At 38.5% G+C, this 12,903-nt stretch overlaps 1 pseudogene; it reads right to left on the reverse strand.

Annotated features, from left to right (window-relative positions):
* Positions 1-6,216: 6,216 nt before the first annotated feature.
* On the reverse strand, positions 6,217-10,355 carry LOC129039067 (neugrin-like; annotated as a pseudogene).
* Between the last annotated feature and the right edge of the window lie 2,548 nt (positions 10,356-12,903).

The raw sequence follows: 12,903 nt of genomic DNA on the forward strand, positions 1-12,903 counted from the left end.
TTTGCTATAGCATATTTCAAGGGTTTTTTGTTTGTTTGTTTGTTTTTCTCGTTTACCTATTTTATCTATTTTAACACACTAAACTTGAATATCTTCTTTGTGCTAGTAAAGTCTTGTTTTTCAGATGAATTCAGAACTCCTTTGTTTTCATTTGAATGAAGGAGTCCATTTACTTTCCTACCAAATCAAGCTCCTGTAAGATACTGATTGGCCTCATCATCTTTTAGTAAGCTGAAAGTGGTTATTTTGGAAGTATCAATAGCTAGCTTACAGCACACTTACTCCACTTCCTTACCTACTAAAATCTTAATTTAGTTGTATGTAGTGAGGGCATAAGACTATGCAGCAAATTCTGCACATTCTTGGGGCATGTGTTTTAGAGTAGCTGTGAATAAATGGGGAAATCTCATGAAAGTTTTCCTGTCCTAAATTATTGAAGATTGATAAAGTGAGAGAGAGAGAGAGAGAGAGAGAGAGAGAGAGAGAGAGAGAAGTTCCATGTATGCATTACCTCTTTATCCATGTTTTCTTTTATCTTCTTTAGTTGGGTAGTGATAAAAACTGGATGATGATATAGTATGCTGAAATAGAATGTCTGGAAAGATTTGTCTGGACTAAGGATGCTGAACTGAAAATAAGAGAAGTGCTAATATGTCTTATAATCCAGGTTTTGCATAATACTCCCCTCTGTGCACCTGGTTCCCCTCCTTATTCCCCCACTCTTTTTTTCAATAATGGACCTTCTTTTGATATCCAGATGGTCTCTCTCTCTCTTTCTCTCTCTAGCAACAGTATATTATTAGTTGTTACTCAAGAGTAAATTCAGCCTTCTATACTTTCAGACCTAATGGTCCGAGGAGTCAACAAACTCATCTGGAACAAGTGCTGGATATTCCAGTACGTCTCAGCTCAGCTGAGTGTTCTTGCTCTGGCTCTGTTATTGTTAACAGAGTTCGTGGGGAAGTCATAAGTATCAAAAAACAAATGAAAATGCAAGAGCAGCATGAGACTCAGTGAGATGATTAAACTTTTGTATAATTGAAATTTCAGAAATGCGGAAGAGAGAAGACGAGGCAGAAGGAATATCTATAGACATAACTATGTTAAATTCTCCAAAGTAAAGATTCAGGAAGTGCAAGTGCTGCCAAATTTAAGCAAATTCATGTTGTATTAAAATGGCTAAAAATCAAAGACAACGCTAAGGAAAATAAGGCATTAAGGAACCACTGGTAAGAAACAGAACTGACCTCTATCACAGAAAATTCCCCATTCCCAGAGTTGTGGGCATTGACAACAAGTGCCTGGCAGGATTGCGTAATTGTTATAAATCAGTGACTGCTATGATGCCTCTGTTGCTCTCTCTTTGGAATGTGAGAGTCTGATTGAAGTTATCATCTCTGCATCTCACCAATGTATTTTGGATGTGTGGCATGAAAATAACTACTTAGTTCACCGATCCATGGCTTAAGAAGAGCTTCTCTCAAAATGCTGCCCTTGAGATATTTTACCTAAGAAGACTCGTTTGCATCAGGACCTCATGCAGATGACTATAGCCTGGACTTTAAGCCTGATGCAGTGATTGGATGAGATTTTGGGGGTCTTCAGAGGCAGTGAGTAAATCTGGTGTGTGGAAGAGATGTGAATCCATGGGGCCAACAGAAAGGCTAGGATAGATTTTTACACTAATGCCCCCAGTGAATCAAGCCTCCCAGTATCCAGGTGGCATTAAAAGTAGGTATCTTAGTTAGCTAGGGCTACCATAACAATATATTGTAATGTAGATGCCTTAAACAACATACATTTATTTTCTTACAGTTCTGGAGCCTGGAGATCTGAGACCAGGATGATATAGCATGGTTCTGGTGAAGGCTTGCTTCCTGGCTTGCAGATACCTACTTACTCTCTCTGTCCTCACATGGTAGAGAGATAAAAAGAGAGAGCAAGCTCTCTGGCATCTCTTCTTGTAAGGACACCGATCCCACCATGAGGGCACCACTGCTATCATGGCCTCATCTGACCCCAACTATCTCCCAAAGGCTCTGTCTCCAAATACCATCCATTAGGGATTAGGACTTCAACACACGAATTTGAGGGAAACAGCACTCAGTCCACAGCAGTGGGGGAAGAACAAAAAACAAGGAATCAACGCAACAAATAGAAAATAGTTATAAAGACAATAGATATTAATCCTCTTATATCAATAATCACTTTAAATGTGAGAGGTCTAAATATATCAACTAAAAGACAAAGATTGTCAGAATGGATTACAAAAAAAGAAAAAAAAAAGACCCAAGTAAATGTTGTCTGCAAGGAATGAATCTATGTTAAATATAAAACTCAGATAAGTTAAAAGTAAAGGAATGGAGGAATAAATACGATCCTGACGCTCATCAAAAGAAAGCTGGAAGAGCCACATTAATATCACACAAAGTGGATTTCAGAACAAGGAAGATTATTAGGGATATTAGAGGAGCATTACATAATGATACAGGAGTCCCTTCTCTAAGAAGATATAACAACGCTAAACTTTCCTGAACCTGGGAACAGACTGACAAAATACATGAGGCAAAAACTAATAAAACTGAAATGAGAAAGAAAATATTCCACCATGACAGTTGGTAATACATTTCTAGAAGTACACATAAACTAACAAAGTGATTTTCAGTTGAGAGAGGAACTGTGAATCTGGGCATAAAGACAGGAGAGTGATTTACTTTTTATTTTATGTCATTTTTTTAACTTTTCACTTCTGTATCCTTTATATCTACTTGTGTTAAAAATGAATACATAAAAAAGAAGGAAAAAGTCTTTGGAATGGGACTTAAATTCAAATAACAATTCTGCCACATAATTAGTGCCTCAGTTTTCTTATCTGTGGAATATGAACTAGAGTATCACTCTTCCAAAATTGCTGTGATGATTGAGGTAGATACGTATGTCAAATGTGGATGACAGTGCCAGACCCTTGATAAGCTCTTGATAACTACTACTTTTATCTTAGGTATGATTCACATAAAATTTAACTGTGGTTGTTTAGCAGCAAAGGTCTCTGCTAATTATTTTTTAGTGGCCTAGGTTCTGTAAATTGTATTGTGTATGTTAATTCTGTAACCTCCTGCTACTCAAGTTGGATGATTCATATGCACAGAACTCAGGAATTTATTCTCATGTCACCAACTGACATCAGTGCATTAGACACCAAAGCACGTATTATTTGCGTCATCTTAATTGTGTCATTTTAATTGACACATAATAATTACACATATTTATGGGGCACAATGTGATGTTTCAATACATGTATACATTGTGTAAATGATCAAATTAGGGTAATTAACATATCCATCATCTCAAACATTTACCATTCTTCTGTGGTGAGAACATTGAAAATCCTCTCTATTCTGTTTCATTGGTTTATGTTTCTGTTTTTATGCCAGTACTATGCATCTTTGGTTACAACAGCTTTGTAGTGTATTTTGAAATCAGGTAGTATGATGCCTCCAGTTTTGTTATTTTACTCAAGATGCCTTTGGCTATTTGGGGTCTTTTGTGATTCCATATGAATTTTAGAATTGTTTTTCTATTTCTGTGAAGAATGTCATTGATATTTTGATAGGCATTGCACAGAACCTATAGATTGCTTTAAGTAGTATGACATTTTAAAAACATTAATTTTTCCAATCCATGAACATGGGATATTTTTCTATTTATGTGTCCTCCTAAATTTCTTCCATAAGTGTTTTCTGGTTTTCATTATAAAGATCTTTTACCTTCTTGGTTAAATATATTCCTAGGTTTATTTTTGTAGTTATTGTAAATGAGATTGTTTCTTGATTTCGTTTTCAGATACCTTGCTATTGGTGTATACAAATGCTACTTATTTTTATAGGTTGATTTTGTATTATGCAGTTTTACTGAATTCATGTATTAGTTCTAACAGTTTTTGGTGGAGTTGTTAGAGTTTTCTATATATAAAGTCGTGTAATCTGCAAACAGAGACAATTTGACTTCTTCTTTTCCCATTTATTTATTTCTCCTGCCTAGTTGCTCTGGCTAAGACTTCCAGTACTGTGTTGAATAGAAGTGGTGAAAGTGGTTGTCCTTGTTTTATTCCAGATCTCAAAGGAAAAGCTCTCAGCTTTTTCTCATTCAGTATGATGTTACCTGTGAGTCTGTCATATATGGCCTTTACTGCATTGGGATACATGCTTTCTATACCTCATTTGTTGAGAGTTTTTTTTTTTTAATCATGAATGGATGTTGAATTTTGTCAATTTTTTTCACCATCTATGGAAATGATCATAGGGTTTTTGTCCTTCTTTCTGCTAATGTGATGCATCACATTATTGATTTGCATATGTTGAACAAGTCCTGCATCCCTTGGATGAATCCCACTTGATCATAGTGAATGGTCTTTTTGATATTCTATTGAATTCAGTTTGCTAGTATTTTGTTGAGGATTTTTGCTTGTGTGTTCATCAGGAAACTCTAGTTTTTTTTTTTTTTAATTGTATCCTTGTCTGATTTTGGTATGAGGATAATACTGACCTCACAGAATAAGTTTGGAAGTATTCTCTTCAATTTTCTAGCATAGTTTGAGAATAATTTGTATTAGGTTTTCTTTAAATATTTGGTAGAATTCAGCAGTGAAGCTGTCAGGTCCCAGGCTTTTTGTTGATGAGAGATTTTTTATTACTGCTTCTATTTCCTCATCATTATTGGTCTGTTTAGATTTCCTTCTCTTCATAATCCAATCTAGGTAAATTGTATGTGTCTAGGAATTTATATATTTCTTCTGGTTATTCAGTTTTTTGATGTATAATTATTCAAGTCTGATTTTATTTATTTGTGTCTTTCTTTTTTTTTTTTTTTTTTTTTTTGGTTTAGCTAATTAGTTGTTCTTTTTTTTTTTTTTTTTTTGTCATTTTAGATAGAGTCTCACTCTGTCACCCAGGCTGGAGTGCAGTGGCATGATGTCTGCTCACTGCAACCTCTGCTTGCCGGGTTCAAGTGATGCTTGTGCCTCAGACTCCTGAGTAGCTGGGACTGCAGGCGTGCACCACCACGCCCCGCTAATTTTTGTATTTTTAGTAAAGACAGGGTTTCACCACGTTGGCCAGGCTGGTCTCGAACTTCTGACCTCAACTGATCCGCCTGCCTCAGCCTCCCAAAGTGCTGGGATTATAGGCGTGAGCCACCGTAACTGGTCAAGAATTGTTCATTTTGTTTATCTTTTCTAAAAAACGGAGTCTTTGCTAATCTTTTGTATTGTTTTTCTAGTGTCTATTTCATTTATTTCTGCTCTGGTCTTTATTATTTTCTTTCTTCTCCTATTTTTTAGTTTAGTTTGTTCTTATTTTTGTCCAGTTTCTTGAGTTACAACATTAAGTTGTTTATTAGAGATTTTTTTTTTAATGAAGCTGTTTATTGGTGTAAACTCCCTTTTATAACAGTTTCTGCTATATCCCATAGGTTTTAGTATGTTATTTTTTCCATTTTCTTTTTTTGCAAGAAAATATTAAATTCACCTTCTAATTTCTTCTTTGATCCATTGTTTATTTAGGAGCTTGTTTTTAAATTTCCATGTATTTGCAAAGTTTGTGAAGCTCCTCCTGGTATTGTTTCTATTTTCATATCATTGTGGTCAGAAAATATACTTGATATGATCTCTATTTCCTTAAATTTGTTAGACTTGTTTTGTAGCCTAACATATTTATCCTGGAGAATATTCCATTTGCAGTTGAGAAGAATGTGTATTCCACAGTTATTTCACGGAATGTTCTGTAAATGTCTGTTAGGTTCATTTGGTCTGAACAGCAGTCAAAATCCAATGTTTCTATGTTGATTTTCTGCCTGGGTGATCTGTCCATTATTGAAAATGGGGTGTTGACATCCCCTATTTTTTTCCCACTTCCTCCCAAACACATGTTGCAAGTATCACAGAAAATTGTAACAACACATGCGACACGGGCTGGTTTTCAACACATAGTGAGCCCAAGCACGAAGGGTGAGTACTGAAGATCTACAGAGGTCAGACTGGGAGCCCTGACACAGGAAGTTTGAATATCTCAAAACAGCTTTTTCCTCCCACAGTCCAGGCTCATCACTTCTTGCTAATCTAAGGTGGTTTATCCACATACAGAAATATAGGCTGCTCCATATATGTTAATAATTGCTCAGCTGTGTTTCACGAGGGATCTCCACAAGCCAAGCCCCAGCTCAAATTCTGTACAGGAAGTTCCTGTTGCTGTCAAAGAACTCTCTCCTCCTTTGCACTACTTTGCTGCTGAAGTGACCTGGCTCCCCTGCTTTCAACTTCTCCAGCTTCTGATCACTTGGCAGCCTACCATCGTCAGTTCTTCTGGTGCTCTCAGAAGCACTGGAGTACTTCTGCAGCTCTCTCTGATGACCTAGGGCTGCAGCAAGAAGCACATAGCTGTCCTTCTCCAGATTCTGGCTTCCTTTATTCCTTTCCTTCCATCTCCTTGGTACATTTGTCCTGTGAGTGTTTGACTCTATCACTTTCAAAGCTATGGTATGATTCGGGTCTTTGGATGAGGCTTCATGCTCTGGCATAAGCAAAGAGCCTGAGACAGAGTGGCCTGCAGGGAGTGGCTTTGAGGTATTTCCAGAGCCCTGGAGCTGCTGGAGCAAGTGGGCAACCCCAGTTTTATTAAGGACTTTTTGATCCTGCTTCAGTTTGGGTACAAACTTGCTCCAATGTGGGTACAAACTTGCTTTTTAAAACTCTTGAGATCACATCAGTGCTGACATCAAAGCCTTCAGCCAACCTGGGAACTGACCAGGACTCTGCAAATTCCTTATGTAAATACCGGATCTACTCCATGGGTTCCCATGTCAGGGTTCTGGGCAGAGCACCAGGTGTCTCCATTTGCCTCCAAATTTTCTGGAATTGGATTGCTTTTTTCTGTCATTGCAGGGTGCTAGGGTAGAGAGCCAATGGCAGAAGCCATGTGTGGAAGCAGGATGGATGTTTGAAGAGCCTCCAGCTAAATCATGGAGCACCTAGCCCTCTTCTCTTTGATAGCAAGGGCAATTGGGCTGTGCCTGCCAGCTTGGAGCTGCTCTGTAAACCCAGAAACCTAACACCTAGAACAATAACTGCCTGTAAGCATGCTGAACTCTCTAAACTGGTGATGAAATATGTCACTAGTGAAGGGACTAGTGGTCCCAGGGGAGCTGGACACCTGACACTGTGCTCTGGACATTGGGTAAGAAGAAACAAGGGCCCCTGTGCATGTAGCAGCAGGACACCTGGAACCAAGGGGGTGTGGCCTGGGGTGCCAGGGCATGAGGCCCTGCTTCAAGCTGAGGGCCCAGGGAGGAGCCGGTACCTCTCCACCTCCTGTAGCTTCCATTCCTCTGGCTCCTAGTCAGAATTGGGGTCCAGCTCCCAGATGATAGGGCCTGGGCCTGCCACCCCCTAGATCATGAACCCACAGTGAGCAATGGCAACACAGACATTCAAGTCCAGCTAGAGACTCAGAGTAACCACTGTGTCAATGCGTACTAGCCTTCAGCATCCTACAACATGGCAGTAGCCTGACATCTCCTCTTATTGTTGTATTGTAGCCTCTTTAAATCTACTAATATTTGCTTTATATATTTGGGTGCACTGATGTTGGGTGCATAAATATTTATGATTGTTATATCCTCTTGCCAAACCAATTCCTTTATCATTATATAATGATAAATATTTTGTTTCTACAGTTTTGGATTTAAAGTTAATTTTATTTGATATAAATGTAGCTTATATTCATCCCTTCACTTTCAGTCTATGTGTGGTCTTACAGGTGAAGTGAGTTCTTGTAAGCAGCATATAGTTAAGTCTTGATTTTTTAAAGAAACATTTAACCACTATATATCTTTTAATTGAATAATTTAATTCATTTATATTCAAGGTTATTATTGATTGGTAAGGACTTACTCTTGCCATTTTGTTAAGTGTTTTCTGGTTGTTTCGTTCTTTCTTTCTTTCTCTTTCTTTCATTCGTTCGTTCATTCATTCATTCATTCGTTCATTTATCTTTCTGGCTTGCTGGTTTTCTGTAGTGCTAAGCTTTGATTTTTATTCTCTTTCTCACATTTATGGACTTCAGTATGTAAAACATCCTTGTATCACTGGTATAAAACCCACTTGATCATGGTGTATTATCTTTTTGATATGCTGTTGGATGCAGTTAGCTAGTATTTAGTATTTTGCTGAGGATTTTTGCGTCTATGTTCACCAGGGATATTGGTCTGTAGTTTTCCTTTTTTGTCGTCCTTTTCTGATTTTTGTATTAGGGCGGTACTGGCTTCATAGAATGATTTAGGGAGGGCTCTCTATTTCACTATCTTTTGGAATAGTTTCAGAAAGACTGGTACCAATGCTTTGAATAGCTGGTAGAATTCAGTTGTGAACCCATCTGGTCCTGGACTTTTTGTTGTTGTTGGCAATTTTTTTTTATTACTGATTTAATCTCACCATTTGTTATTGGTCTGGTCAGAGTTTCTATTTCTTTCTGATTTAATTAGAAGGGTTGTATATATTTCCAGGATTTATCTATCTCCTCTAGATTTTCTAGTTTGTGCATGTAAAGGTGTTCATAGTAGCCTTGAATAATTTTTTATATTTCTGTGGTATCAGTTGTAATATATCTCATTTTGTTTCTAATTGAACTTATTTGGATCTTCTCTCTTCTTTTCTTCTTTAGTCTTGCTAGTGGTCTATCAATTTTGTTTATCTTTTCAGAGAACCAGCTTTTTCTTTCATTTATTTTTTATATTTTTTTATTTCAATTTCACTTAGTTCTGCTGTGGTATTTGTTATACCTTTTCTCCTGCTGGGCTTCAGTTTAGCTTGTTCTTATTTCTCTAGTTCCTTGGGGTGTGACCTTAAATGGTCTATTTGTGCTCTTTCAGACTTTGATATAGGCAGTTAATGCTGTGAACTTTCCTCTTAGCACCATTTTTGCTGTATCCCAGAAGTTTTGATGAGTTGTGTCACTCACTATTACCGTTCAGCTCAAAGTGTTTTTAAATTTCTGTCTTGATTTTATTGTTGACTCAAAGATCATTCAAGAGCAGATTATTTAATTTCCAAATATTTGTATAGTTTTGAAGGTTCCTTTTGGAGTTAATTTCCACTTTTATTCCACTGTGGTGTGAGAGGACATGATACAATTTTGATTTTCTTTTTTTTTTTTTTAAGACAGAATTTCTGTCTGTCATCCAGGCTGGAGTGCAGTGGTGCGATCTTGGCTCACTGCAACCTCTGCCTCCCGGATTCAAGTGATTCTCCTATCTCAGCCTCCCTGAGTAGCTGTGACTACAGGCGTGTGCCACCACCCCAGCCTAATTTTTTTTTTTTTTTTGTATTTTTAGTAGAGATGAGGTTTTGCCATGTTGGCCAGGCTGGTCTTGAACTCCTGACCTCAGGGGATCCACCCACCTTGGCCTCCCAAAGTGCTGGGATTACAGGTGTGAGCCACCATGCCTGGCCAATTTTGATTTTCTTAAATTTATTGAGACTTGTTTTGTCACCCATCACATGGTGTATCTTGAAGGATGTTTCATATGCTCATGAAAAGAATGTATATTCTGCAGTTGTAGGCTAGAATGTTCTGTAAATATCTGTTAAGTCCATTTGTTCTAGGGTAGTTTAAATTCATTGTTTCTTTGTTTACTTTCTGTCTTGTTGACCTGTCTAGTGCTGTCAGTGGAGTATTGAAGTTCCCCACTATTATTGTGTTGCTGTCTATCTCATTTCTTAGGTATAGTAGTCATTGTTTTATGAATTTGGGAGCTCAAGTGTTTTTTATATATATATAAAATATCACAATCCTAAATAAATATTAAATAAATATATATATTTATTTAGGATTGTGATATTTTCCTGTTGGACTAATCCTTTATCATTATATAATGTCTGGGTTTTGTTTTTTTTACTCTTTTTGCTTCAAGTTTGTTTTGTCTGATATAAGAATAGCTACTCCTGCTTGCTTTAGGTTTTCATTTAGTGGAGTATTTTTTTCCACCCCTTTACCTTAAGTTTATGTGAGCTTGTATGTGTTAGATAGTTTCTTAGAGACAGAAGATACTCGCTGGGTGGATTTTTATCCTTTCTGCAATTTGGATCTTTTAAGTGGAGTATTTAGGCCATTTACTTCACTCAACATTAGTATTGACATGTAGGGTACTGTTATATTCATCATGTTAGTTGTTGTCTTAGTATCTTGTGTTTTGTGTGTGAGTTATTGTTCTATAGGCCTTGTAAAATTTATGCTTTAAGGAGATAATATGGTTTGGTTCTGTGTACCCACCCAAATCTCACCTTGAATTGTATTAATCCTCATGTTTCAAGGGTGGGAGCAGGTAGTGATAATTGAATCATGGGCACAGTTTCCCCCGTTGGTCTCATGATAGTGAGCGAGTTTTCATGAGATTTGATGGTTTTATAAAAGGCTTCCCCCTTCACTTGGCAGTCATCCTGTCTCCTGCCACCCCATGAAGAGGTGCTTCCGACATTATTGTAAGTTTCCTGAGACCTCCCAAGCCATGCCTAACTGTGAGTCAATTAAACCTCTTTTCTTTATAAATAACCCAGTCTTGGGTATTTCTTCATTGCAGCTTGATAATGGATTAATGCATTAAATTGATACTGCAGAGAGTAGGGTGCTGCTATAAGAATACCCAAAAATGTGGAAGTGACTTTGGAACTGGGAAACAGGCAGAGGTTGAAACAGTTTAGAAGGCTCGAAAGAAGACAGGAAAATGTGGGAAAGCTTGGAACTTCCTAGACACTTGGAGGGCTCAGAAGATAGAAAGATGTAGGAAAGTGTTGAACTTCCTAGATACTTGCTATGTGGCTTTGACCAAAACGCTGATAGTGATGTGGACAATGAAGTCCAGGCTGAGGTAGTCTCAGATGGAGATGAGGAACTTGTTGGGAACTGGAATAATGGTGATTCTTGCTACTCTTTAGCAAAGAGACTGATGGCATTTTGCCCCTGCCCTAGAGTTCTTTGGAACTTTGTCCTTGAGAGAGATCACTTAGTATATCTGGCAGAAGAAATTTCCAAGCAGCAAAGCATTCAAGAAGAAGCAGAGCATAAAAGTTTGGAAAATTTGCACCTTGATGATGCAATAGAAGAGAAAAACCCTTTTTCTTGGGTGAAATTCAAGTCTGCTGCAGAAATTTGCATAAGTAATGAGGAGCCAAATGTTAATCACCAAGACAATGGGGAAAATGTTTCCACGACATATCAGGGACTTTCACGGCAGCCCCTCCCATCACAGGCCAGGATGCCTAGGAAATAAAAATGGTTTCATGGGATGGTCCCACGGTTCCCTGGTGTGTGCAGCCTAGGGACTTCGTGCCCTGTGTCCTAGGTGCTCCAGCCATGGCTAAAAGGGGCCAAGATACAGTTCTGGCCATGGTTTCAGAGAGTGCAAGCCCCAAACCTTGGCAGCTTCCATGTGGTGTTGAGCCTGTGGGCACACAGAAGTCAAGAACTGAGGTTTGGGAATTTCCACCTAGATGTCAGAAGATGTGTGACAATTCCAGGATGTCCAGACAGAAGTTTGCTGCAGGGAAGGAGCCCTCATGGAGAACATGTGCTAGGGCAGTGCAGAGGAAATGTAGGGTTGAGGCTCCCACACTGAAGCACTGCCTAGTGGAGCTGTGATAAGAGGGCCACCATCCTCCAGACCCTAGAATGGTAGATCCACCGACAGCTTGCACTGTGTGCTGGAAGAGTCACAGACACTCAGTGCCAGCCCATGAAAGCAGCTGGGAGAGGGGCTGTTCCCTGCAAAGCCACAGAGGAGGAGCTTCCCAAGGCCATGGGAGCCAACCTCTTGTATCAGCATTACCTGGATGTGAGACATGGGTCAAAGGAGATCATTTTGGAACTTTAAGGTTAGAAGACTGCCCTACTGGATTTCAGACTTGTATGGGCCTGTAGCCCCTTTGTTTTGGCCTATTTCTCCTTTTTAGAGTGGGCATATTCACCCAATGTCTGTACCCCCATTTTATCAAAGAAGTAACTAACTTGCTTTTGATTTTACAGGCTAATAGACAGAAGGGACTTGCCTTGTCTCAGATGAGACTTTGGAATTGGACTTTTGAATTAAATCTGGAATGAGTTAAGGCTTTGGGGCAATTTGGGGAAAAACATGATTAGTTTTGAAAACTTGCCTTGTCTCAGGTGAGACTTTGGATTATGCACTTTTGAGTTAATGAGTTAAGAATTTGGGGGACTGTTGAAAGGGCATGATTGTGTTTTGAAATGTGAGGACATGAGATTTGGGAGGGGACAGGTGTGGAATAATATGGTTTGGCTCTGTGTCCTCACCCAAATTTCACCTTGAATTGTAATAATCCCCATGGGTCAAGGGTGAGACCAGGTGGAGATAATTGAATCATGGACAGTTTTCCCCATGATGTTCTTGTGATAGCGAGTGAGTTCTCATGAGATCTGATGGTTTTATAAGGGGCTTCCCTCTTCTCTCAGCCCTCATTCTCCTGCTCCCCTGTGAAGAGGTGCCTTCCACCATGATTGTAAGTTTCCTGAGGCCTCCCCAGCCATGAAGAAGTGTGAGTCAATTAAATCTGTGTTCTTTATAAATTATCCATTCCCAGGTATTACTCCAGAGAAGCATGAGAATGGACTAATACAGGAAGTTCTATTTTGGTGTATTTCAAGGTTTTGTTCCAAGATTTAGAACTCCTTTTAGCATTTTTTGTAATTCTTGGTTAGTAGTGGTGAATTCTCTCAGCCTTTGTCTGAAAAAGACTTTATCTCTCCTTCATTTATGAAGTTTTTTTCATTTATTAAAATCTTTTTTCTTTGTCTTTGTCTGATTGGGTTAATTCTAAAGCCTGCCTTCAAGCTCTGAAGT

Source organism: Pongo pygmaeus, chromosome 5 (genome assembly GCF_028885625.2).
Source record: "Pongo pygmaeus isolate AG05252 chromosome 5, NHGRI_mPonPyg2-v2.0_pri, whole genome shotgun sequence".
Classification (NCBI taxonomy): domain Eukaryota; kingdom Metazoa; phylum Chordata; class Mammalia; order Primates; family Hominidae; genus Pongo; species Pongo pygmaeus.